Raw genomic sequence first — 24806 nt, 5'->3', positions numbered from 1 at the left:
ATATCGAATGTCCAATCTCTGATTGCGCAGGAAGCAAATATACAACCTGGAATATTTAGGGAACAATAGCAATGATACTTGAATGATTATATAGCTGGATACACTAGGGGAAGGTTCCGACTGCTTGTAGGACAGCTGGAGGGGGGGGGGGGGGGGGTTAGAGAGTCACTGGCTGGATCCCGTCTGGCCGAGGGTATCTTGGGCTCTAGGTCAACTCCTGAAAAGGGGGTCAATGTCAGACCTTGCAATCAAAAGTTAGGGGCGCACTGAAATTATGGCAAGGGTTATTAGCCCCCTAACTTTTGATTGCAAAGTCTGACATTGACCCCCTTTTCAGGAGTTGACCTAGAGCCCACCAAGGTCATGCATATCAAGTTTGGTCAATGTCAGACCTTGCAATACACTGTAAGGCACTGTAAGGCTACTGTCCTGCCTCACTTCCAGTGATGAAGCTAAGCTATGCTAACGGAGCATCTATTCCCAAAGCTAAAATGCACGCACAGAGACAAAAAAGGTATGCATCTTCTTGTCTAACTCCAGGGAAGATGTTAAATAAGCTAATTTCCCAAAATAGTGGAGTTATCCTTTAAAAGATAGGAGTGTGTCACCTTGTTTGTAGAGCTATAACTATATTCTATATTATAGCTATGGATACAATACTATGGCCCATTTGACATCAACTAGCTATCGTTCAATATGTGAAAAATAATAAATGTTTTCATCCATACATTCCCGTGTTATACCGTGGTGAATATAAGTATAGTTTTAGAGTGGTCTGGGGTAATTCCCGAAAGGCTGAGTTATAGCCTTATACGCGAATCCTACTATAAGTGTTGCCGTTTCTTGCCTGGACACACTACTATTCAGAAAAATTTATATAATAGGTATTATGTTTCATCATGAATGCATGAAAGGAGGGGTGGGGGGTCATTTCTGATTATTTGATTGCCAGTAACGGCATTCGTATTGAACACTAAAAACGTTGATCAGCTTGATCGGTATAAAAGCATTGCACGATCAAGCTAGAATTGACGTCATATAGTCCTTACCTGTGATCGGAAGTATTCCAAAAATAATATTCCAATTGTTTGATCACCATCTGGTCCATCCGATGTCCATTTGGTCCACGACATAACCCACCACAACATATGGATCGGGGGTATTTGACACGCTGCACTGCAATCGGGAGAACCGCACGCCTCGCCCGACCCAGAAAACTGCGCCCGGAGACATTTGACCGTTGCACAGGCCAAGATATATGGTTTCAAAGGGTGCTCGATACCGCCGTCTAGCTGGATGCGGCCGGTATTGCACTTTGGCGATCTCAGACTCATTCCCTATGGTAACACCAAGGTCCCTGGATGAATAATGAATAAAAATATCGAATAAAAGAATAAACGACGTCCAACGCATGGCATCCATATGGCGTCCAACGCATCGCGAGTTAACCCGACTTATCTCGGGTTTGGCAATTAAAGAGTAAATTAAAGCTATAAATTGTCCAAAGGTACAAGGAGTATCAAACTTTAAAGTGCATTGAAGGGCGTTCCAAGATTATGGAGCACTAAAAGAGAAAGCAGTTTTTCCAAAATTAGAACAAGCTCGGGGAACCTTAACCCTTTCTGCGCCAAACCCGAGATTTCTCGGGTTTCGAATCCAACCGTTGAGCACCAAACCCGAGATTTCTCGGGTTTTGATCCTTTTCTCTTTTTTTTATTTCCCCATTCTAAACACTCGTGCGGACCTGCCTGTGTCTCCCTGGCACCGCTGCCTACGGTAAAATTGCAATGACGATCGAATCCCGACAGGTGGCAGTATCGCCTACCCTTTGAACTGGGTCTCTAAGGTGTCTCTCAGTGCCTCTGTGAGTAGGGTGTACCTCTGGCTGCAGGAATCCCCTCCCCCCCCAAAGTGAATCAGCACACAGCCATCTGTCGGAGATTTGTTCGCCTGAAACCTATTGTTTCCCGTATTATAGCCTTGCCCAATGCACACGAGTAATGGCGATCGTGATGGGATTATTCATTTTGGAGTACCTTCTGACTAAGCTTTTGGTAACGATCGCAGCTTTGTAAAACGACTTCCCCCCCCCCTTGATGATTTTGTGAAGAAACATCTATATATGGTATACCTTTTGATTTGGAAATAATATAGGTTTCAGGCGAGCAACCCGAACGATTTGCGCATAATATGCATATAACACGTCATATCTCGCGATCTAGAAAAAAATACTGGATTATTTTGAAAAGGGGCGATGTTTAGCGTGGAATAGCGCACAAACGAAAGTATGTAGAAATTAACTGGTTTGTCAGTGTTGGACTATAAATAGTGCCTGTCAAATGAGCCATACTATTGTCTCCATAGCTATAATATAGAATATACGATGGGTCCGCAAACATCGTGGAAATTCTCAATAACGCTGGCGCCATTGAGTAAAGATGGGAAAACAGTGTGGCAGTCAATGAGTTAAGCATAAGCAAGTCATTTGAGTGAGTTTGATAGAAACAAATACCAATGTTTATTACGCCTCTCTGCAAGAGAGGGCCAACCAACCTTATCATACAGAAAACAATGGTGAGTGTCAAATGCACTTACCTTCTTCTAAAATAAATACAATTGTGTTTGCAGCCGGATAGCATTCTACTGAACGCACAGAGGAAATTTGTATGTATCTTCTTGTCTGACTCTGGAGAAGTTGATAAGCACATTTCCCATACTGTTGGCGTGTTTCTGGGATGGGTTCAGCTTTTTTGGACCCAGGCCCCATTTAAGCATAGTCTAGCTGCTAGCATGATGTTGACTAAGACTGATACTGAAATTTAGCACTATGCTGCATCCTCTCAGGATCCAATACACTCCAAAGTGTTTTAGCCTTCAAAAACCATGATACATGTCCTTTTCTAAAACAGGAAGCTCCCAATATCCTCTATTATTTCTGATATATGTCAATGACATGCCAGCATCTGTGAAATGTAAACTGTTATTGTATACAGATGATTCTGCACTTCTGGTGCCAGGTAGGGATATCAGGGAGATTGAGAGAGCTCTGAGTTCCGAGCTAGAAAGTGCCAGAGAGTGGCTCATAGATAACAAGCTGTCCATTCATCTAGGCAAGACTGAGTCAACCCTTTTTGGCACAACAAGGAGATTAGGCAAAGTCGATCGCATGGAAGTCTCCTGTAATGGAGCAGTACTAATCACAGGGAAAACTAATACCTAGGACTTACACTAGAGCAGTCTCTCTCATGTGAATCTAGTGCTGCCAACATTCTATCCAAGTGTGCAGGTAAACTCAAGTTCCTGTATCGGAATACCAGGCTTTTTGAACTTGCTGTTAAAAAGCTGTTAGTGTAATCCTTGCTTCAGTGTCATTTTGACTACGCGAGCGCAGCATGGTACAGTGGTCTGTCGACTAAATTAAAAAAGAAACTTCAGGTGATGCAAAACAACACTAATCGTTACATATTAGGTGTGCCTCCCAGAACGCATGTAGGAAGTGCCGAATTCAAAAAGGTGGGACTGCTACCAGTGCACCTCAGGGTTGAACAGATGAAACTGAACCACATGTTCAACATAGTCAATGGTACAGCTCCAAGCTATCTGAACTCCATATGCAGCATGGACACAATACCAGGGCCAGTGTTCACTCCTGTAAGGTGCCGCGGGTTAATTCTATGGCTCAGAGCAAATCTTTCTACACAGGGATCTCAACGTGGAACAGCCTTCCCCTTAATATAAAACTGTCAGGATCTAGAGGAATGTTTAAAGGTCAGGTTTGCTTATATCTCTGGAGTAAAGTGGCTGTCGGGTCATATTTGGATTATTGTTTGAATGATGACGCTATTTTATGGTATTTGGTCAGGATGTTATTGTCTTGTTTTTAGATATGTAGAATTGGACTTTTGCTTTATGTGTTGTTTTATGTTATTTGTGTATGGCCTTCGGTCATAACATCGGGGACCATGCTGGAAATAAGTGTTGTCACTTTTGCATGTCAATAAAATCAATTAATCAATATAATCAGATGTGTCTTAATAGGTTATATTATCGTATAGCTTACGCTCTGCTCTCTTGGAACTATCCTTTTATCCAATCTAATAATGAATCATTTTTCTCCACATGCACACACCCATCCGCCTGGCCACACCCACATCCGCTCCTCTACATAAGCGGGGTCGTGGCCACACCAACAGCTCCTTCTCTATTTTTTTTTTTTTTTTATAACTTTCTTTTTATTGTTTTTCACAACAAGCAAACAATCACAAACAACAAGACATAACAAAAACACAATCCCGGGCTGCATTATTAGTGTCACTTTACAAAAATATACTTTTCACATTCTGAGTTCTCAATTCTCTTACTTTCCCTATAGGTATGGCGAATATTCTTTACAACTATACATCAATACATCATCCACTGGTTGTCGTCATTACCATATAAAAGTCCCACTTTTCCCAGTACTTCAAACCTTTCTCTTCCTGTAATCTGAGAGTAAAAGTAAGTCTTTCCATTGTGTATATTTCGCCTATAATGGCCAACCATTTTTCTTTTGTTGGAGGTTCTTGTTGATACCAGAGACGCGTGATCGCTTTCTTACTTGCTGCTAAAAATATTTTCATCAAATATCTGTCTCCTCCTACCAATTCCTCAGGTAAGTTACCCAGGTATAAATAGGAGAAGGTCTCCGGTATCTTAAAATTCAATATAACCTGCATGGTGGAGTGAACATCTTGCCAATAACGTTGAATTCCTGGACAATTCCAAAAGATATGAGAGTGGTTTGCCTCCCTCTGGCCGCACTGTCTCCAACATGGTTGCTCTATGCCTACTTGTCGGGATTTGATTTTGGGAGTTATGAAGAATCTAGTCAAGTTTTTCCAGCAGAATTCTCTCCATGTTTTTGAATTAGTCGAGCTACATTGAGTTCTGCACATGTTCTCCCATTCGTCTTCGGTTATTTCAATGTTTGATTCCTTTTCCCAATTTGTCTTAATGTAACTTGTGGAGTCAGTTCTGGCCTGAACAAAGCTATTATACAATTTTGACACAGTTTTACTCATCTTGTCCCTGTATGCCTGAATGAATATCTGAATAACACTGTCTATTGGGGTATTGGGCTCAGACACCTTTACCTCTTTTAGAAAGTACTGGCGTAGTTGTAGGTATCTGAAGAAGTCGTGTTTATCCAAACCGTATGTATCTTTCAAGGTTTGAAAGCTCACAAGTTCTCCATTCTCTACCATTGTGCTGAATGAGGTAATACCTCGGAGAGCCCATTCCTTAAATGTTTGATCATACATTCTTGGTTTAAATCCTAAATCGAAGGCAAACCACCTCAAGATCTTAATCCTTTTTTCTAACTTGAATTGTTTCACAATTTTGAACCATGTCTGTAGGGTGTGTACAATAAATGGGTTTAAGTTTCTATATAGGGTCTTGGCCTGCTGTCTATCACCAATTACTGTCTGGAGTGGTATATCAAGTGATTTCACTTCAATGTCCTTCCACTTCGCTTCGTAGTCCCTTTCACACCAACAGACCAAAGGTCTTATTTGCGCTGCATAGTAATACTCCTTCAGATTTGGGAGGGACATGCCTCCCTTCTCTTTAGGGAGTTGGAGTGTCCGGAACCTAATTCTCGGTTTTTTCCCGCTCCATATGAATCTAGAAATCATCCTGTCCCACTCGTTAAACTGTTTAGCAGGGATTTCCACCGGCAAGGACTGGAAAAGATATAGTAGTCTAGGGACTACGTTCATTTTTACTGAGTCTATTCTGGAGGTGAAATCCAGGGGGGCTAATGACCATCTTTCTATATCTTTTTTAATTTGTGTGTTTAGGGGCTGGTAATTTGCTTCATACAATTTTGTTAAGTCCTTAGTCAGCCTTACTCCCAGATATTTTATGGACTTCATGTTCCAATTTAAATTGTAGTTTTCTTTTATTTCTCTTGGGGGGGTATAGTTATATGTAAGTATCTGTGTTTTTCCTATATTTAGTTTGTATCCCGAATGTTGACCATAGGTTTCAATAAGGTCCATTAGTCTAGGGAGGCTCAGACTGGGTTTTTTTAAGTAAATTAAGACATCATCCGCGTATAATGCTATCTTATGCTCCGTTTCTTTTATATTAATACCTGTTATATTGGGGTCTTCCCTAATTGCTTGGGCTAGCGGTTCAATGAAAATCGCGAACAGGGCGGGGCTACATGGACAACCTTGGCGTGTACCGCGTTCTAGGGCGATCGGATTAGTTAACCGACCGTTTACTTTTATTCTCGCTGTGGGTCTTGTATATAGTGTTTTAAAACACCTAATTGCATCTTCCTTGAATCCTAACCTTTCTAGTACCAAGAATAAATAGTCCCAGCTCACACAATCAAACGCTTTTTCCGCGTCCAGACTTAATAAGGCCGAATAAACGTTGGTTTGTTTAATCTGATTCATAATATGTAGTGTTCGTCTTAAGTTATCCTGGGTTTGGCGACCAGATATAAATCCAGTTTGGTCCATGCTTATTAGGTCTGGCAAAAACTGTTCTAATCTTTTTGTGATAATGGAGGCGTACAGCTTATAATCCAAATTAAGGATCGATATTGGTCTAAACGAACTACATAATTCCTTATCTTTACCCTCCTTGGGAAGTACTGTTATAGTCGCCTCCCTCCAGGAGGGAGGGGGGATGCCCTCTCTAAGAGTGTAGTTAAATGAGGCCACCAGCAATGGCATGATCTCCTGGCGAAAAGCTTTGTACCATTCTGCTGGAAGGCCGTCACTACCTGGCGATTTGTTAGTTTTAAGATTAGATATTGTCCTGTCTAACTCCTCTATAGTGATTTCTGCAGTCATAATTTTGTTCTGCATTTTGCCAATTGAGGGCAGGTCAAGAGATCTCAGGAATGCAATAGTGGCTTCACTATCTATTTGTGCTGGTTGTGTATATAGGTTCTTGTAGTATGATTCAAAGGCCTTCTCTATATCTCCCAAATTACTGGACACTACTCCAGTTAAGGGATCTTTAATCTTATTAATTGTATTTTGTGTCTGTTGCTTTCGCAACCTTCTGGCCAATAATTTAGTAGCCTTTGGGCCTGATTCATAATATGTTTGACGTAAAAATCTAGATTTTTTTCTCAATGTCATCTTTATAGACTTCGTCAATCAATTTTCTTGTTTCCCTAATTTGCTGTAGCAGCTGACTAGTTGGAGTATTTTTATGCTGTTGCTCTATAGATGTCAATTTTTGGGTTAGATCCTGATATTTGCGTTCTTTCGTCTTCTTCAGTGTTGCTGTGATGGCAATCATTTTCCCCCTTAGCACAGCTTTTGCGGCATCCCAAACAATCACTGGATTAACCTCACCATTGTCATTAATCTCTATATGTTTTTAATTCGGTCCTAATACTTTCAACAATTGTTTTGTTGTTCAATATTCCTGTGTTAAGCCTCCATAGTGTGTTCCTTGGCCTACTATCCAAGTGTAAAGTCATATAGACTGCAGAGTGGTCTGATATGTCAGTAGTTCCCAAAGTACAATCCATTATCCTATGTCTATCACCTCTAAACATAAAAAGATAGTCAATTCTTGAATAAACAGAGTGAGGAACAGAATAGTGGGTGTAGTCTCTCTCAGATGGGTGGAGATCTCGCCATACATCAAACATTCCTAAGTCTGTGAGTGAAGCATTCATTATTTTTGTCTGTGGAGTCCTGTTCACCCTATGGCTTGTAGTGTCCAGCTCACGACTAAGAATAGTATTAAAATCTCCCCCACAGATTAGTATCCCCTCAGACTCCGCTGCTATCAGACCAAATATGAATTTATAGAAACCTTTGTTGCTCCCCGGTGGGGCATATACATTCAGCAGCGTAACCAAGTTGCCCTCTAATTTGCATTTTATCATGACATAGCGTCCTTCCTTATCATTAGTTTCTGTCATAAGTTCAAAATTTAATGAGTTAGGAATTAGTATAGAAACACCTCGTTTATGACCCGATCTAAACGAGCTATAGAACGTATTCCTATATCCATATTTCTTGAGTTTCTCGTGCTCCATCTGAGAGAGATGAGTTTCTTGCAAAAAGATAATTTGAGCTTTTTCACGTTTCAATTTGGTTATGACTTTGCTCCGTTTAACTGGGTTAACCAGACCATTTACATTTATAGATACCACCTTAAAGTTTCTACTCATCTGTGCTTTAACAACTTAAACCTGACACTGTCAACCCGGAATTCACACATTACTAAACATGAACAGTTAGACATATACACATAGAGAACAGGTGTAACATTAACAAAAACAATACTTGGCTTCCAAAAACAGACGTTCGCTGGCCATCCCATGGCTTAGGTCCCGTTGGGGGTGGGGGGATAGACTCCACTCAAGTGCAGGCCCCCGCGGAAAAATAAAGGAGCTATAAAAAAAAAAGAGAAAGTGTCTAGTCTACCTACAGCGTGCCTGAGTGACTCTCGTCGGTCTTTCAATAATCAAGTGGAGTCTGTTAAACTATAAAAAAGGGAGACTAATAGTCATCCAGTCATTTGGGTCAAGGGGCTATTCAGCGTTCACGTGAATAACTTACAGCTAGTCCACATTAGATCCAACAAAAACTCGGAACGTCTAGCGTTAAGCGAGTCAAAACAACACAATACAGCCCATAGTCCGCGACATATTCGGGCAGTTCACTCACGTCACGTTGACTTAACTCACCAGTCTTATTATGCTATGTATTTCTCACCCTGAGATTTATTTGCTGGTGGTACATTGAAAGTCCTGCAGTCTGTTCTTTGCTCGTTGGGCTATTCCTCTCCCCCTCTCGCTCGCGTCTCCCGGGTGTCTCTCCTTCCTTCCAGCGCGCTGCCACGGTTGCCCTCGCTGTAGTCGCTCGTCCTGGTCTGTTCTAGCAGCGCGGGGGGCTGGTTCCTCCACAGCGACTCCTCTCTTCTTCAGATCCTGTGCGGCTTCCTCGGCGCTGTCATATGTACGTGTGCCGGAGTCCCAGTGGATTCGGATCTTAGCGAGGGGTGTCTGGAACCGAATCCCGTTTATTTTCAGTGCCCTTTTGATGCCACCATATTCTCTTCTCCTCTGCATCACCGCCGTCGCGTAGTCATGGTCAAACGACAAGCGTTTGCCCTCGATCTCGATCTTCTTCTGCCAGGCTTTACTGATGACCATCTCTTTGGTAGTGAATTGGAGGAAGTTTATTATAATCGACCTAGGTGGTGCATCGGGTCCTGGCTTTTGAGCCAATGCTCTGTGGGCCCGCTGGATCTGCAGGTCGGTATCTGTCGGTAGTGAGAGCTCAGCTCTTAGCAGCTTATCAATAAACTCCGGGAGAGGGCAGTCTTTCTCCGTTCCCTCCGGTACGTTATAGATGCGCATATTTGTTCTTCTGGACCTCCCTTCCATGTCCGTTAGCGCTTCTTGCATGGCTCTCTGCTGTTCCAAAGACATGAGGAGTGTTTCCTTGACTGTCATATTCCATGTTTCTGTTTCTCCGATGCGCGCCTCTGCCTCGTGTATTCTGGTGCTTTGTGCTTTGGCCTGTAGTGCGTTAGCTCTCAGTTCTTGATTAATTTCCTTTTTAAAATCTTTGAGTTCTGTCATCAGTTCTGTCTTTAATTCTTCTTGTGTCGTTTTCAAGTCGTTCTTCAGTTCTGTCTTAAGGTCGCGTATCTCTCTGCTAATGTTGGCAAGTCCCTCTTGAATTGTTTCAGTCGTGTTTTCACCGCCGCCATCTTCACCCATGTTAGTTGATCTTACTTTGTCCATCTCGCCGTTTTCGTCGTCTTTCTGCTGTTTTTTACAATTCCTTCGACTCCTTCGACTCATAGTTTATGTCCTCTCACTTATTTCCGAGTATTTCATTATTGTTTGAGCTTTTCTTTTGAATTTGGAGAGGTTATCGACCGTCGGGAGCTACAACTTCAAGCAGCCATCTCGTGTGCCTCTCCCTACGGAAGCCTCCCTTCCCTATTTTCACCACCGTAAAGTGCCTGTATACACCACTTTAAGCTTAGTGCAGAAATAGTTGTTGGAAAGGAGCTACGTTGACATTGTATCTTTGTTTTTTTCTCTCTCTCAAATTTCCGAAAAAAACTAAGAGATAATGTCTTCACCGTCGGAGGGTCTAGATCTAGACGCTCACAACGTTACCCTCCACCAGCGCTTCACTATCGCAGTGTCCTCCGTGCATCGTGGGGCGTCTCTGGCTCCGCGGTCGTGGCAGCCAGGTGTGCCTGGGCGGCGCCCGGTGGTGAGTTTGCCTCGCAGAGGGGCTGTTGAACCTCCATCTCCTGTGAGATGGCCGGGTTCCAGCCCTGGTTCCCCTGCCAGTGGACAGTCGGCCGACAGGCCGACAGCTCCTCTGGTGGCCGAGGATTTGCGTCGCAGACTCTTCGCCTCGGCTCGCTCTCGTCGTAAGGTGGCGAGCAGCAGGGGTCAACGGCCTGGTTTTAGTGTTGTGCTGGAGCCGGACGAGAGTTCTCTTGCCTCTTCTCCATTTCCGATGGAAACTGAGGATTGCATGGAGGGGGCGGGAGCTCTCTTGTTCGAAGCCCCAGTAGAGACATATCACTCTCCCCCTCGGGGAGTGGCAGGGAGTGCTGCATCTCCTTGGTGTCCCTTGTACTCCAGGGTTGGGTTAGAACCTCCGACCCCGAGACAAGATGACCAGCTATCTGCCGTGTCGGACGTTGGCGCCCGAGGCAGCCTCCCGTACGCGAGGGACGCGAGTGACGTGGAGGGAGGTATACAAGGTGAGTTGCTTGCCTTGTTCCCCGAGCTCATGGCGGCCGCCGCAGCCGCTAATGGCGTGGCGTTGCCGCAGCCACTGCCGGCACCTGTTCCTGATGACATGATAGGTAATCTCTGGCAAGGTCGTCCTGTGAGAGAGACGGCCCATTCTTCCCAGCAATGGAGGCCTACGTGGCACAGGGACAGGTAATGTCACGCATCGTTGGCCTTACCCCCGCCTACGTGCCAGTCACGCGGGTGGTGGGTTTGGTCCAGGGGCTTAAGGACGGGGTGCCTCGGCTTGATAGCCCGATGGCATCCATACTTTGCTCCGAAATGGTGTGGGAGCCATTAAGAAAGCCGGTTCCCCAGGGGAAATCGGCTAGGCAGTTGGCAACGTGGAGTGACCAGGTGTACATCGCCCTCGACTCAGAGCCTGGCTGCGACCTCCAACATCGCGCAGCTGGCGCGCTACATGTCGGGGCTGATGGCGGGCGGGTCGGTATTGGATGACCATCAACGATACCTTCACGCCCAGGCGGCTGGAGCCATCCTGCACCTTTCCCAGCTGCAGGCGATAGCCGCCGGGAAGGAGCGCACCCTGGCCACTCTCATCCAGCGCCACCTTTGGCTGGAGTAGGCGCGGGTGCCGGAACAGAGGAGGATTCCGCTGCTCATGGCCCCCCTCTCCGATGCTGGATTATTCGGGTCGGCCATGCAGCAGATGACGGCAGCCTGCAGGGAGATGGAGGAGGAGCGCTCCGTGCTTCAACCACATTTACCCCGACCCGATGCCACCGGTGATGTCCAGAAGAAGCAACACCGGCAGAGGACCGCGACCGTTGCCTCCGCCACCACCGCCGCCGCTGCTGGGCCTTCAGCGAAGAAGGCCAGGAGTGGAGGGAGTGCCTCGACCGCTGCAGCCAGTCGCCCCACGCCCGGAGGGAACGGTAGGGATCGACGTGACCAGGCTCCCCAGCACCGTCCCTCCGGGCCGGCTCCCTGTGGGGGAAAACAGCGCTCTGCACGCGGCAGGCGCCGCTAGTGACTCCCCTGTTTACCCCCCCCACATATGATTTTTGTTATTAAATAAAAGACTGTTTTTTGTTACAAAACGTGTGTTTATTCACTATATATTGGGGATACGATGTATAACCCTCACATAGCTGTGGGGTTGTGTGTTTGCTTAGGGAGTAGGGCAGTTTTCTTTGAAAATTGTTTTCTGGTTACTATATGTGTGCTTAGCAAGGCCTGTGGCTAGCACTCTGTCAAGAGACTTATCTTCTCTCATCATGAAAAGACGGTGTTCTTCTTGCAGTAGTAAGAGTGAACTTTACCTTTTTTATCTGAGGGGGTTGTGTGTATTCTGTTACGTTTTGGAAACATGGCATCGAGTCCACAACTAGGTTAAGTGTTGGCCTACAGAAGTAATCACATATGTAGCTTGTACCGAGGTCTTTGGACCCTCTCTTTAACGTCTGTTGTTTTTTTCTTTACTTGGTAAAGTATAAAAATGCGGGTGGCGAGTTCGCACATGAGCCTTGTATAAAAACCAGCCAAACCAGCCAAAACGAGTTTATCGTCTGTGGCTGGCGTGCAACTGTTAAGCTATCCTAGACTAGAGGATATACGCTTTTTCATGTAGCTTGCTAGACAACTGGTATCATGCGCTGCTTGTCAGTTCCCTGGTCCCACGCCATATTTGGACAGGTGGGTCACAGGATTTCCCCGGCCATAGAATACATCACTGGGCGCGTTTCTATTGGTCATGAGACTTCCGTGAGTTCTTTCAGGCTCCATATTGTGGACCACTGTCATTGTCAAGATTGGGTGATGCGGTGCGTTGGAAACTGTTCGTTTTCTGCTCTGCTCTCTATTTGAATATGTGTTGAGCTTTTGGTCACGTGGCTCAATGTTTACATATATCTTTTCAATTGTTACTCACATGGAAGGTCTCTCTGGGGGTTCCCTGTCTTCCCTCTTATATACAGAGTGATGTTGACAGGGTTTTTTCCCTCGGACGCGTCATAATGGACCCATATCTGTGGCCGGCTTCCTGCCGCTCGTCCCAGACGGCATGGAGGGAACGTTGTCTGGTTTCTTATTAGAATTACCATTGATGTGTTTTTTGGGTCTCGACGTGTACATAGCGCTGGCCCTGGGTGCTTTCGGTGTGGAATCATGTCATGGGCTGGCACGCCTTGGTTGCTCATTCATAGAAACAGCGTTTTTTATACGAGCGACTGGGAAGGAGATTTTATCTCTTCCGAGCGCCAGTGTACTAGGTTAGTCTCGACGACTCACGTTCATATCCGGGGGGAGATGACGGAGTAGATCAAAGCATTGGCGGAGGGGTCTCACGCCCATGGGGTGGGCCACCGGGTACGGTGCATTCACGTTCTGACCGTCTTGGTGGCACTCTCTGTGATGTTTTGGATCGACACGCGTACCTACCCCCATCTTAGGACTGGGGATGGCGGCGTGACTAGGACACAGGACTGGTTCTGGTCGTGCCGGACCAGGTCAGTTAACCCGTTGTGCGCCGGGGTGCAGATCTGCTGTTCTGGTACCCTGAAGGACTTTGTGCTTTTCCGGGGGGAAAATGCCGGGTCGGCCCGGGCGTCGCAGGGATTGATGTTATGGATGTGTGTGTCATAGGTATGTCACTACGAGTTGTCCTTCACAGTGTGTGCTTGGTCCATATTGTGTTGTAGCTTGCGCTGTGCTAAGGGGACTGGTCCTTCTCCATCCGTTTTCGTCCCTCCCTTCCCCTGCTGGGCAGGGCTGGTAAGGGGCTGTCGAGGAGGTTTTTCTATTGAACCCCTCTTGCATCCCTGTGTCTTTTTCCCCCTCCATTTTCCTCCGATTTTTCTCCCATCCCAATGTTAGTCGTATGCCAATTCCCAGTCCCTTCCTGGTCGCTGCGCTTTACCCCCCACAGTCAGATCATTTGGGAGAGTGGAGGCTACCACGTGCTTCCTCCGACACACGTCCAGCCAATCACCGCTTCTTTTCACCTGGCAGCGCGGATTCTCATTGAGAGGGCGTAGCGTGTGGGAGGACCACACTATCCCCCTCACGTCCAATCCGCGCTTAGCAGGCGCCCCGACCGAACTGTAGGAGTCGCTGTTTACAACGACCCGGACCCACCCCGCCAGCTTCTCCCACCCTCTGATACAGCCAATTGTATCAGTGCAGACGGCCAGCCAAGCTGGTGACAACCCCGGAGCTGTGAGCTGGATTCGAACAGGCGAACCAAGCTCACAGCTCCGGGGCTGGTGACGAACGCAATCTCCGCTCGACCACCTAACCGCCCTAACGTGCAGTTATGTTTCTGAGTTTTTTCTTGGTGGGTTAAGGGAACAACCGTCTCCTGTTAAACTAAACATAGGGGGGTGGTTGATTCCCCGGTGTGTTGGTAGCAGATTCGACTCTCGGGTTGAGGCCGGGCTTGACCCCGTCTGCCCGCGAGTGTGCCCCTGCACCTTTCATGACGTCTGCCAATCGTGTCAGCCTTCTCTTGGACCTCGACCTCTCTGAGGAGTCGGGTTTGTGGAGGTTGCGACATGGTGCACAGCATACCGAACGCCCCTTCCGCCGGGGTGCTGTTTCACAGTAGACCCCTTAGGCGCCTGTCTAGTCCGCAGTGCTCCGGGCACAGGTCGAGTTATGCTCTTGGGGCCTGTTGCCTGGATTGAGGGATCAACCTCTTTGGGGGTTGTCTCCCCGGTGCGCCGACTGGCCCCACAGTATTGTGGGGGTGTAGCCTCTGTGGAGTGCTTCAGTGCTTCCTGCTCTTGGATTGGGCCCTGTCCGATACGCTGGCGATGTAGGGGGTGGTGTCACCAGTGACCGTCTGGTGGGGTCTCGATGCCCTTTTTTCGGGGGGTCCTGGCCCTCAGGCTGTTCCTGGGGCTGGGTCCTCCTCCGCGCTCCGCTGCTACGGCCTTGCCACAGGGTTGGTTTCTTGACCTTTGACCCCGTGATGTTGGGGGCTGTGACGGGGGTGTTTTGCTTCCCGTCCGTTCCCTGGTGGCATGTGGGATGCGCGCCTGAGTGGTCGCGGGTCCTTCTGTGTGAAGATAAGTCCCACGATCTGCTCACCCTGTGCGTTTGAGGTGCTAAACCCTCTTCGCACAGTCTGATCCGATTCCCTCCCGTCCCCCTCTAGGGGGGTCCGGGGGCTCGGGTCCTCCCCGGTTCTGATGGTTGTGGGGGGCCTCAGCGGGTACATCTGTCGAGCTTCCGCTCTGCTCAGCTCCTGTGTTCCAAGAGAGCAGAGCGTAAGCTATACGATAATATAACATATGGTTATTCTATAACCATAGTTATATGAGTATAGCGAGCGCTGTGCTCTGACTCACTGAGGACCCCGTGGTCTTCGCCTTCGGTGGTGAAAGACTTGGGAAGGAGCTGTTGGTGTGGCCACGACCCCGCTTATGTAGAGGAGCGGATGTGGGTGTGGCCAGGCAGATGGGTGTGTGCATGTGGAGAAAAATGATTCATTATTAGATTGGATAAAGGGATAGTTCCAAGAGAGCAGAGCGCTCGCTATACTCATATAACTATGGTTATAGAATAACCGTATGTTCTAGGTTCTAGGAAATGGTTGCAAACCGTACATTGTATCAAACATGAGTTTCATATGCCTTGTGCTACCTATGAATATTAATTACAAATGAATAACGTTTGATATGATGCACATGAAGACACATCTGATTATACAGTTTTGGTACAGTATCATCATGGTTTTTGAAAGCTTTGGTTTTGAAGTTTCTCAATAATAAAGTGATCAGTTTGATTGTAGTCTGTACCAGTCAACATCATGCCAGACAGTGCTTAAATAGGGCCTGGGTCCCCCCCAAAAAGTGAACCCATCCTTTAATTTTTTATACTTTAATATACTTCATCAATGCAAGTTAATTCCCCCACAAACTGGATTTTACGCTTGTCAGCCCTAGAGACCCTAGAATTCTCTACAGGTCAGGTAATCCATCATATATGACTACATGCCCTACAGTAGTTGTAACAAGCATCGACTGGCTCAGTAATGTAGTTATCTATCATGTTGAGTCACGCCATCCGACCCCACCCCACCGCACCACGAGGGGCTCTGGGGGCCTCATGTTGCCAAGTCATCATTGCTGTCTTCTACTGAGCAGATTGATGGTGCTCAATCTGGGCAAATTACCCACCAGCAACTCTGAGTCCTCTCTGATTCCTGATTCCGGGGCGTTGAACATATCACTGTTGTTGTTGGACCAAAACTGTGTAACAATTTTTTTTTATTTCTTTTATATATTCTTTTTCTTCATTCTTCATTTTCAACCTGAATTTAAGTTTGATGGTCTTTTTATGTGTCAAGTAAATGTCCAAACTGATAGGACCCTTGAAACCTATTCATCATTTAAAATATTGAATGGGTGTTAATCGGAAAATTAGGGTGTTTTTTGTGTTACTGCTTAACAAAACATGCACAGAGAGCCAACTACCAGGCTGGTGTTTTGGAGACACAAGGGCTTGATCTGACAGCGATAATCGCAAACGTGGTCTTAGAAAAATTACTGTGTCGTGGTACAAAATTAGATGCATGAAATATGTGACCAAATGTGTGTGCAATGCCTGTAAATGTGCACACACCATAGAGGATGAAACGAGCAAAGGGTTATTATTAAAATCCATATAAAGTGGAAGTGAATCTAAATCTCTAAAACATATCACTTGAATTTAATTACAGTGCAACAATATCTCTGGGGCTGTTCAGGTAGGTATTGTAAAGTGTGATGAATGTCTGCCCTTTTGAAATTAAACCAAACCAATGCAAAGCTTTACTAATTTGTCAAATTATGTTGGTTAAAAAAGAAAGAAACAAAGAATGCAGCCCTTTTTCCTGTCCGTTTTCAGAACTTTGCATGGTTTACCAGTGTGACCCTCTTGAAGACTTCTTTCCTTGTAGTGATATTAATTGAATGTGGAATATGTATAGTTTCTTAGTCATAACTCATTATACATTATAGTGTAAAAATTACTGTATTCCTGCGTGCGTACGCATGTGTGTTTATGCCTGTGTGCTTGCATGTGTGTGTGTGTGTATGTGTGTGTGCCCACGTGTATGATTTTGTTCTGTTTGGTGTGTTTCAGTACATTAATTAGAAAACTGATATATATTTTTGTATCCACTTTTTCTCCCCATTTTTCTATTTTACTCCCATCCCAATTTCATATTTCCAATTCTTCCCTCCCCTGTCTTGAACGTTGCTAGACTATGCCTCCCACTGGTCGGCTGTAGTGAGGATAGAAGCCAGTAGGTTATGAATATAACCGTGTTCTATGAGTATAGTGACGATCAGCGTCTACTGCACATATTCTCACTCCAGTGCTGTACACTGAATAAAAACTCACAAAATGTACCTTTACATACCAACATCCGTCTGGCCACACCCCCCGCTACCTATATAAGCAGGGGTGTGGCCACACACTCATCTCCTTCTCAATCTTTCACCACAAGGCAAGATCAAGGGCCGCAGTGGCGTCTAGACGCTGAGCGTCACTATACTCATAGAACACGGTTATATTCATAACCTACTGTTCTATGTCGTATAAGCTTCCGCTCAGCGTCTACTGCACAACGGGAGCTGATGCTCGACAAATGTACCCCACTGAGGCCCCCCACAACCATCAGAACCGGGGAGGACCGAGCCCCCCGACCCTCCCTAATGGAGGGATACCCTCCCTATTGGAGGACGGGAGGGAGACGGATCCGACCGTGCGAAGGGGAACTCGAGCAACTCAACGCACAGGGTGAGCAGGGTGACCCCACGACTACGCACACGCACAACCCGCATGCCACCAGGGAACGAACGGAAGGAACAAACCTTGTTACCGCCCCCAAAATCACGGGGTCAAGAGCAAAGCTCAACCCCGTGGCAAGGCCGTAGCAGCGGAGAGCGAAGGAAGACCCAGACCCAGAAGGGACTGGATCCCCCCGGAAAAAGGGGGCCCGAAGAGGCCAATGACGCCACAGCATCAAGACCTCACCAGGCGGTCACTAGTGACACCGCCCCCCACATCGCCAGCGTATTCGGACAGGGCCCATCCAAGAGCAGGCCCTTCTCCCCACTAGCACGCCGCCTGGCTCACTGACCCTGGCATACTCAGGCAGTCAGCATGGCTGTAACTCGAAGCACTCAAGAGGCTACACTACAGCGGGAGCAGGCAGCGCACCGGGGAGACGACCTCCAGAAGAGGCCGATCCCTCAATCCAGGCAGCAGGCACTTGACCCGAGCCTGGAGCACTGCGGACGAGACAGGCGCCAAAGGGGTCAACTGAAAACAGCACCCCGGCGGAAGGGGCGTATGCTGGCATTGTTGAGCACCATGTCAAAGCCTCCACCAAAAAATCCCAGACGCTCTAGAGGGGCCGAGGCAGAGAAGGCTGACACGATTGGCAGACGTCATGAACGTGCAGGGGCACACTCAACTGGGTAACCCGGGAGTTGACTCCGCTCCAACACACCAGGGAATCAACCACCCTCTTGGTTCAACATGCAGTGGTTGTTCCTATAACCCCTCAGGAAAAAACTCAAACACACCTGCGGGTATACACTGGCTATACCGCAGTACAAGTGTTTTCAAAAAGGGGTTATCCCAGGCCTACGGGTCGACGAAAACAACTTCGGACCGGGCCCGGCGGACCGGGACGTACACAGGGATGCCAGAGGAGTACTATAAAAACCACCTCAACAGCCCCCTCTCAGCCATGCGTAAGCGGTAGAAGAGAGGGGCGAAAAGAATGGAGAACGAACATCTCCATAATATCAAACCCTGTGACACCCGGGCCGACCCGGCATTTTTCCCCCTGAAAAAAGCACAAGTCCCTCAGGGTACCAGAACAGCAGATCTGCGTCCCCGGCGGACAACGGGTTAACTGACCTGGACCAGCGTGACCAGAACCAGTCCCGTGCCCTAATCACGCCGACATCCCCAACTCTAGGAGGGGGGGTAGGTACGCGTGTCGATCTAAAACATTATAGAGGGCGCCACCCAGACGGTCCCGTTCGTACCGCGCTCAGTGGCCCACCCCAAGGGCGTGAGACCCCTCTACCTATGCTTTGATCTATTCCGTTAACATCCCCCAGATATGAACGAGAATTCATTGAGACAACCTAGTAAACTGGCGCTCGGAAGAGAAACTCCATCCCAGTTGCCCCATAAAAACGGCGTTTTAATGATGAGCAATCAAGGCGCACAAGCCTCATGCGTGATTCCTATCAGAAACACCCAGGGCCAGCACTATGTACACGTCGAGACCCAAAACACATCAATGGATAGTCTAACAAGACACCAGATACCGTTCCTCCAAGCCGCCTGGGGGAACGACAAGAAGCCGCTTTTTTAATTTTACATTTTTTCAGAAAAAAGAATACGGACATGGGTCCCATGCGACGCGTCTGAGGGAAAACACCACCCCGTCGACCACACTTCATAAGAGGGGACGGTGAGCGACGTACCCCTATGACGGGGGGAAACCCATGACTCAACAGACCTGTAAGGCGAGGAGTCAGGGAAACCCTAAACAATACCCCGTCCACCTACTCCAAAAAGGAGAGGACGGGGAACCCCCAGAGAGACTTCCCACGTGAGCTGTATAGATTGAAAAGACATATTGCAGCATTGAGCTATGTAACAATTGGGTTAGGACTCTCCGAGGAGGAGCTCTGAACTCCCAGAGGAGAAGACTCCAAACACCAGAGGAGGAGCCTCTGACCCAATACACACACTACCAGTAGGGAGCAGCGCAGAAGAACCACGTCACTACTGCGGTGCATCACCCACCAAGCTCAATAATCGAATTGAATTGAATCGAATACACATACAACAGAGCAGAACTCCTTTTCGAAGTTCTACTCACCTTGACAATCTGAGGAGAGGCTCTGAAACTCTGAGGAGGCTCCCTCACTGGGAGGGAGGGTCCGAACTCACAGAAGGCTCTTCTCCCTGAAGAAGAGCTCTGTGAGGAGGAGGCTCTGAAAACTCCCTGAAACAGAACCATAACATGGAACCTGAACAACTCACCGAAGCCTTACCAATAGAAACGCGCCCAGTGACGTACTCTATGGCGGGGGAATTTCCGCGGTGCACACGCCCAATCGTTCAGGGCGTGGGACCAGGAAACTCCCTCCCCCCCCCCATGCTACATGAAGCATTTAACAGCTTCACATAGCTCATGTGCGAACCTGCTATGTGATTTTTGCTAAGGAAAAACACAGAACAGAGAGGCCCATTTAAGAGCCCCGGTACCAGACTTACACATGTGCTTCTGTGGGCCAAAACCTAAACCAGTTGTGGATCTCAACGACACACACAACCCTTCATCACAACAAAAAAGGTTAAAAGTACACTCTTACTACAGAGGAACGCAGTTTTTCATAACAAGAGAGACATAAGTCCTCGATTATGTAATGGCCACAGGCCTTGCTAAGCACATATGACAGTGACCAAACAACCTTTTCCCTAGGAAAAAAATAGTTTTCTCAAGCAGAAGCACAACCCCAGTAGTTTAAGCTGAGGGCTACATCGTATCCCCACAAACATAGTGACACAATATATTGTAAACAAAACATGTTTGAGAGGAGGGGGGGAAGCCCCAGGGAAAAACCGGGGGGGGGGGTCACCTAGGGCTGGGCGATAAAACGATAACGATAACTATCGCGATAAATTATTTCGTCGAAATAAACATGAAACGTGGTCGCAAAGTATCGATTTTCCAAGCTTGGATATGAGCACACGCACTAACAACCAATCAGTGAAGGAGATGGCCGACAGCGAAGGAGACCTGCGCTGCACCTCTGGGTAGAGAGGTAGGACTCCAGTAGTAAACAAGGCTGGCTAGGATAATTAGCTTGCACGCCGCTATTTTATAGTTTACGTGCCGAGTGGGTGTGTGGCGTGAATTCTGAGGCCACGGTTAGAGTAGTGTGGGGTATGCGGTGGACGTCGTTGCAATGTATTGGGGTGGAACAGAGTATTTTAGGGTGATATTTAGTACATTGGAAACAAGGCTGGCTAGGATAATTAGCTTGCACGCCGCTATTTTATAGTTTACGTGCCGAGTGGGTGTGTGGCGTGAATTCTGAGGCCACGGTTAGAGTAGTGTGGGGTATGCGGTGGACGTCGTTGCAATGTATTGGGGCTGAACGGAGTATTTTAGGGTGATAGTTAGTACATTGTCATGGGATACACCGCTTGCTCTGGCTAACTGCTAACGTGCGCGGACTGATGACGACATCAACTCGAGACATTCGCAGCAGCAAAACAAGTCTATTAATAGCCCGCCCATCGGCGCCGGGCATAAGAAGTTAATTAAACTTGACAGAAATTATATCGACGATAATTATCGATATCGAGTTATATGAAAATAATTCTATAATTTTATCGCGATAACGTTTTTGGCCATATCGCCCAGCCCTAGGGTCTCCCCTCCCTACCTTACCCTTGATACGACCAGGTTGAACAGGTACCCCTGTTAATATGTGAACACGCTGTTCATTGTCATCACAGGCTGAGAGAAGAATTTATTCCTCAATCACATGTCACTAAGCATAGCTTCACAGGTTAATTAACCCACTTAGTTGTAAGTTCAACCACGTTACTAACGTTACATGAACACACATGTTCTCATCACAACTAACCAGTTCATTTTTACACACGTAAAAAACAAAGCCGATTTTCTAGGTAGAGAGAAGCTATACCAGTGACAAGACAATTCACACACAACACGCGTTGTATCCTCAATGTATTGCAGCAACACACGTTTTGGAAAACATTGTTATTACAAAACATTTAGAAGGGAAGGAAAGAAGAAGTGTTAAGTCCGGCAGGACTCCTTACCTCCACCCTGAGCGCAGGCCAAGAGAACTGTGAACACTGGTTAACGGGGACAGCCAAAGTCGAACCCGGCTTCTCCTGCATTGGTGACGAGGGCAAATGTCCGCTGCGCCACCCAGCCGCCGTTCTCCATGTTGACGAAGTCCTCGCTGGCAGGGCACCCGGTGTAGGGTCGACTAACATCCTCTGTCAAAGATGACGTCGTAGTCAGAGTGTTAAGGCTTGTTATACTCACAGTAACGTTCAACAGTGTAGCATTAAGCTAACAGCCGCTCCCGACTGATAGCAACAAGCTAACGTTTCCTAGCCTAGTAAACACAACGGGCTAACAGCTGACTGGCTAACAGCAGCTATCACCTGAACTGTACACAACGACATAACAAGCCACACTTCAGACAGGCCGCCGCCTGAATCCCTCCTCATCCTAAGAGAGAAGAGAAAAAGAAATGTCAACACAGTTTTCAACTGTGATTTAACAGACATACGGCGGAGTCTGCACAATTCCCATACGGGCTGCAGCCGACTTGAGCATGGAACTACCGATAAAGAAGATCCAGACCTACATGTCCTCGTGCTTAGGGTGTAATCTCTCATTCTTTTGAAAGAAGGGGCCTTCACGGGACAGAGAAGCATCTGCTCGTCCAGAGGACCGGGTTTAAACCAGATCTCGGTCGCGGCCCACTAGTTTGACCATTATGGGCGTCAGACCAGGACCCTCCGTCCGTCGCCTAAGAGGCCGAACAGAGGACCCCAATCTGGGGCCGGCCTTCGTAAAATTGTCAGCTAACCCCCATAGCATTATCAGACAACTGGCGCCCGCAGCTCAACACATTACTCACCCAGCCCAGAAAGCAATCAGTTTCTCACAACAGCCGGTGCCTCCTGTTGTCCAGCTGTAGAACCGGAGGTTCAATACCTAACCAGCCGCAGCAAGGAGGACTGTAGGTGGGGAGTAGATCAGCGACGCGAGCCCCTAATACGAAAAAGCCGGTGGAGGTCAGAATGATCATCATCTTCCAGACACCCCAGTGACGAAGACATTATCGCCGTATTTTCTCGAAAATAGTGAGAGAGAAAATAAAGATATAACGTCAACGTATCTCCTTGTTCTTCTGTTTTCCTTTCTTCAGCAAAATACTTTCTTTCCCACGTCAAGTGATTGGTATACAGGCACTCTCTTGTGGTGAAATTTGAGAAGGAGATGAGTGTGTGGCCACACCCCTGCTTATATAGGTAGCGGGGGTGTGGCCAGACGGATGTTGGTATGTAAAGGTACATTTTGTGAGTTTTTATTCAGTGTACAGCACTGGAGTGAGAATATGTGCAGTAGACGCTGAGCGGAAGCTTATACGACATAGAACTTGCATCACGTGTCCCCTCCGGTACACGAGGAGGCAGCCTGTCTCATCTTTTCACCGCAGCAGCTCGAACTCTCAGTGGCGAGTGGTGGGAGGTTCACTTCCTGTTTCCACCGCACCGGCGTCACCCAACCGACCTGTAGGAGTCGCTGTCCACAACGTCCAATCCCCACCCACCGGCTTTCCCACCCTCTAACACTGCCAATTGTGTTAGTATGACGGCCGGCCAAGCCGGTAGCAACGCCGAGAGCTGGGCTCGATACCAGCATCTCCTGCGTTAGTGGCGAGTGCCACTCGGCTGCCCAAAACTGAATGTTTTTTGAAATTTTAGAAGCCTATTCTATGAATCAGTTTCAAAGAATCCTTTCACAACATCCAAAAGGTTCACACCAACATTTTGGATCTTGGTGACATCCTCCTTTTAGCAATTGCCAGACATACAGTATGAGAGTAATTTACAATGGTGATAAAACTCTACCGGGGTTTTAAACACAAGCAGTGATGTGATTTGTGTCTGGCATTGCAAGACTACAGTGGGAATTAGAAAAAGAAAAACGTTTTTCACAAAAGGCATTACATTTATTCCCATAAGCTGTAGTAATATGATGAGTCAGTAATAGAACAAACTGAAAGTACTTGCATGTGATTTTGAAATGAATTGTTTCAATCTCCCATTTAGGCCGTCAGCCAGTAGGGTTGGTCGTTACCATCTTGGGGGACTAACTTTCATAGTGATTTTTGGGAAGGTATACACCCCTACTGCTAGAAAATATGTGATAGCAATGCAGTTGCCTCCAAATGTGTGCTATCACATCTTTCATAACACTAGCAAGCATATTTTTCAGGCCTCCTGTCCGAAATTACATGCCCCAAATGAATCATGATAGTTCCTGAACCATAAGGCCTATATTCATGTTTCTGGTCTCCTTTGATAGGTAACAAGCTAGGGCATATTAATGCAAGAAAACGGTACATGTCTGGCAGCAACGGTTTCCAAATACTTACTGTCAAATTACAGTAAAATCAAATACATTTACAGATTACAACCTTTATTTAATGGTTAATATTTTGATAAAAAGTAATTTACTGTTTTTATATGGTATTTACACTTAAAGTAGAAAAACAAAGGTAATCTGTAAAATAATACAGTGAATTTCCTTTTTTTTTTTTTTTACAGTGTAGGTAACTTTTTACAGTGTAGCTTGTTACCTATCAAAGAAGACCAGAAACATGCATATAGGCCTTATGGTTCAGGAGCTATCATGATTCATTTGGGGCATGTAATTTCGGACAGGAGGCCTGAAAAATATGCTTGGTAGTGTTATAAAAGATGTGATAGCACACATTTGGAGGAAACTGCTGCATTGCTATCACATCTTTTCTAGCAGTAGGGGTGTATACCTTCCCAAAAATCACTATGAAAGTTAGTCCCCCAAGATGGTAGCCGTGGCCCAAATTTGGGGCCCTGGCTCACGGCCTAATTTGACTTGTACAAGCTCTGGAAATAAATCAATGTTAAAATTAGATTACTATACATTTTTCAAAAACAAAACCATTGATGTGGAAAAAAACTTTAGTTTTCTCAAGAGTGTGTTTGCTTAGCAATAAATAGGATATGCTTCTAAAAGATAACCAATTTAAAGTATTGAATATAATCATACTAATCTCAATACATATTTTTGTATGTCTTTTATTTAATAATGATATTTTATATACTGCATTTACAAGACTTCATTTGTGTGCTTTCAGTGTGCACCAAAAACAATCTTTGTGGAAATTAATAAATTATATACTAATTTATATAACAACAAACTTAAAGGGAA

At 46.5% G+C, this 24806-nt stretch overlaps 1 protein-coding gene across 1 annotated transcript in view; it reads left to right on the top strand.

Annotated features, from left to right (window-relative positions):
* sacs (sacsin molecular chaperone) overlaps positions 1-24806 on the top strand; it is a gene marked incomplete at both ends in the record, with an annotated part of 59796 nt that overhangs the window by 23389 nt on the left and 11601 nt on the right. The window lies entirely within an intron of this gene.

Source organism: Notolepis coatsorum (assembly GCF_963971535.1).
Source record: "Notolepis coatsorum genome assembly, chromosome: 1".
Taxonomy (NCBI): domain Eukaryota; kingdom Metazoa; phylum Chordata; class Actinopteri; order Aulopiformes; family Paralepididae; genus Notolepis; species Notolepis coatsorum.
This window is presented reverse-complemented; position numbering and strand designations above follow the sequence as displayed.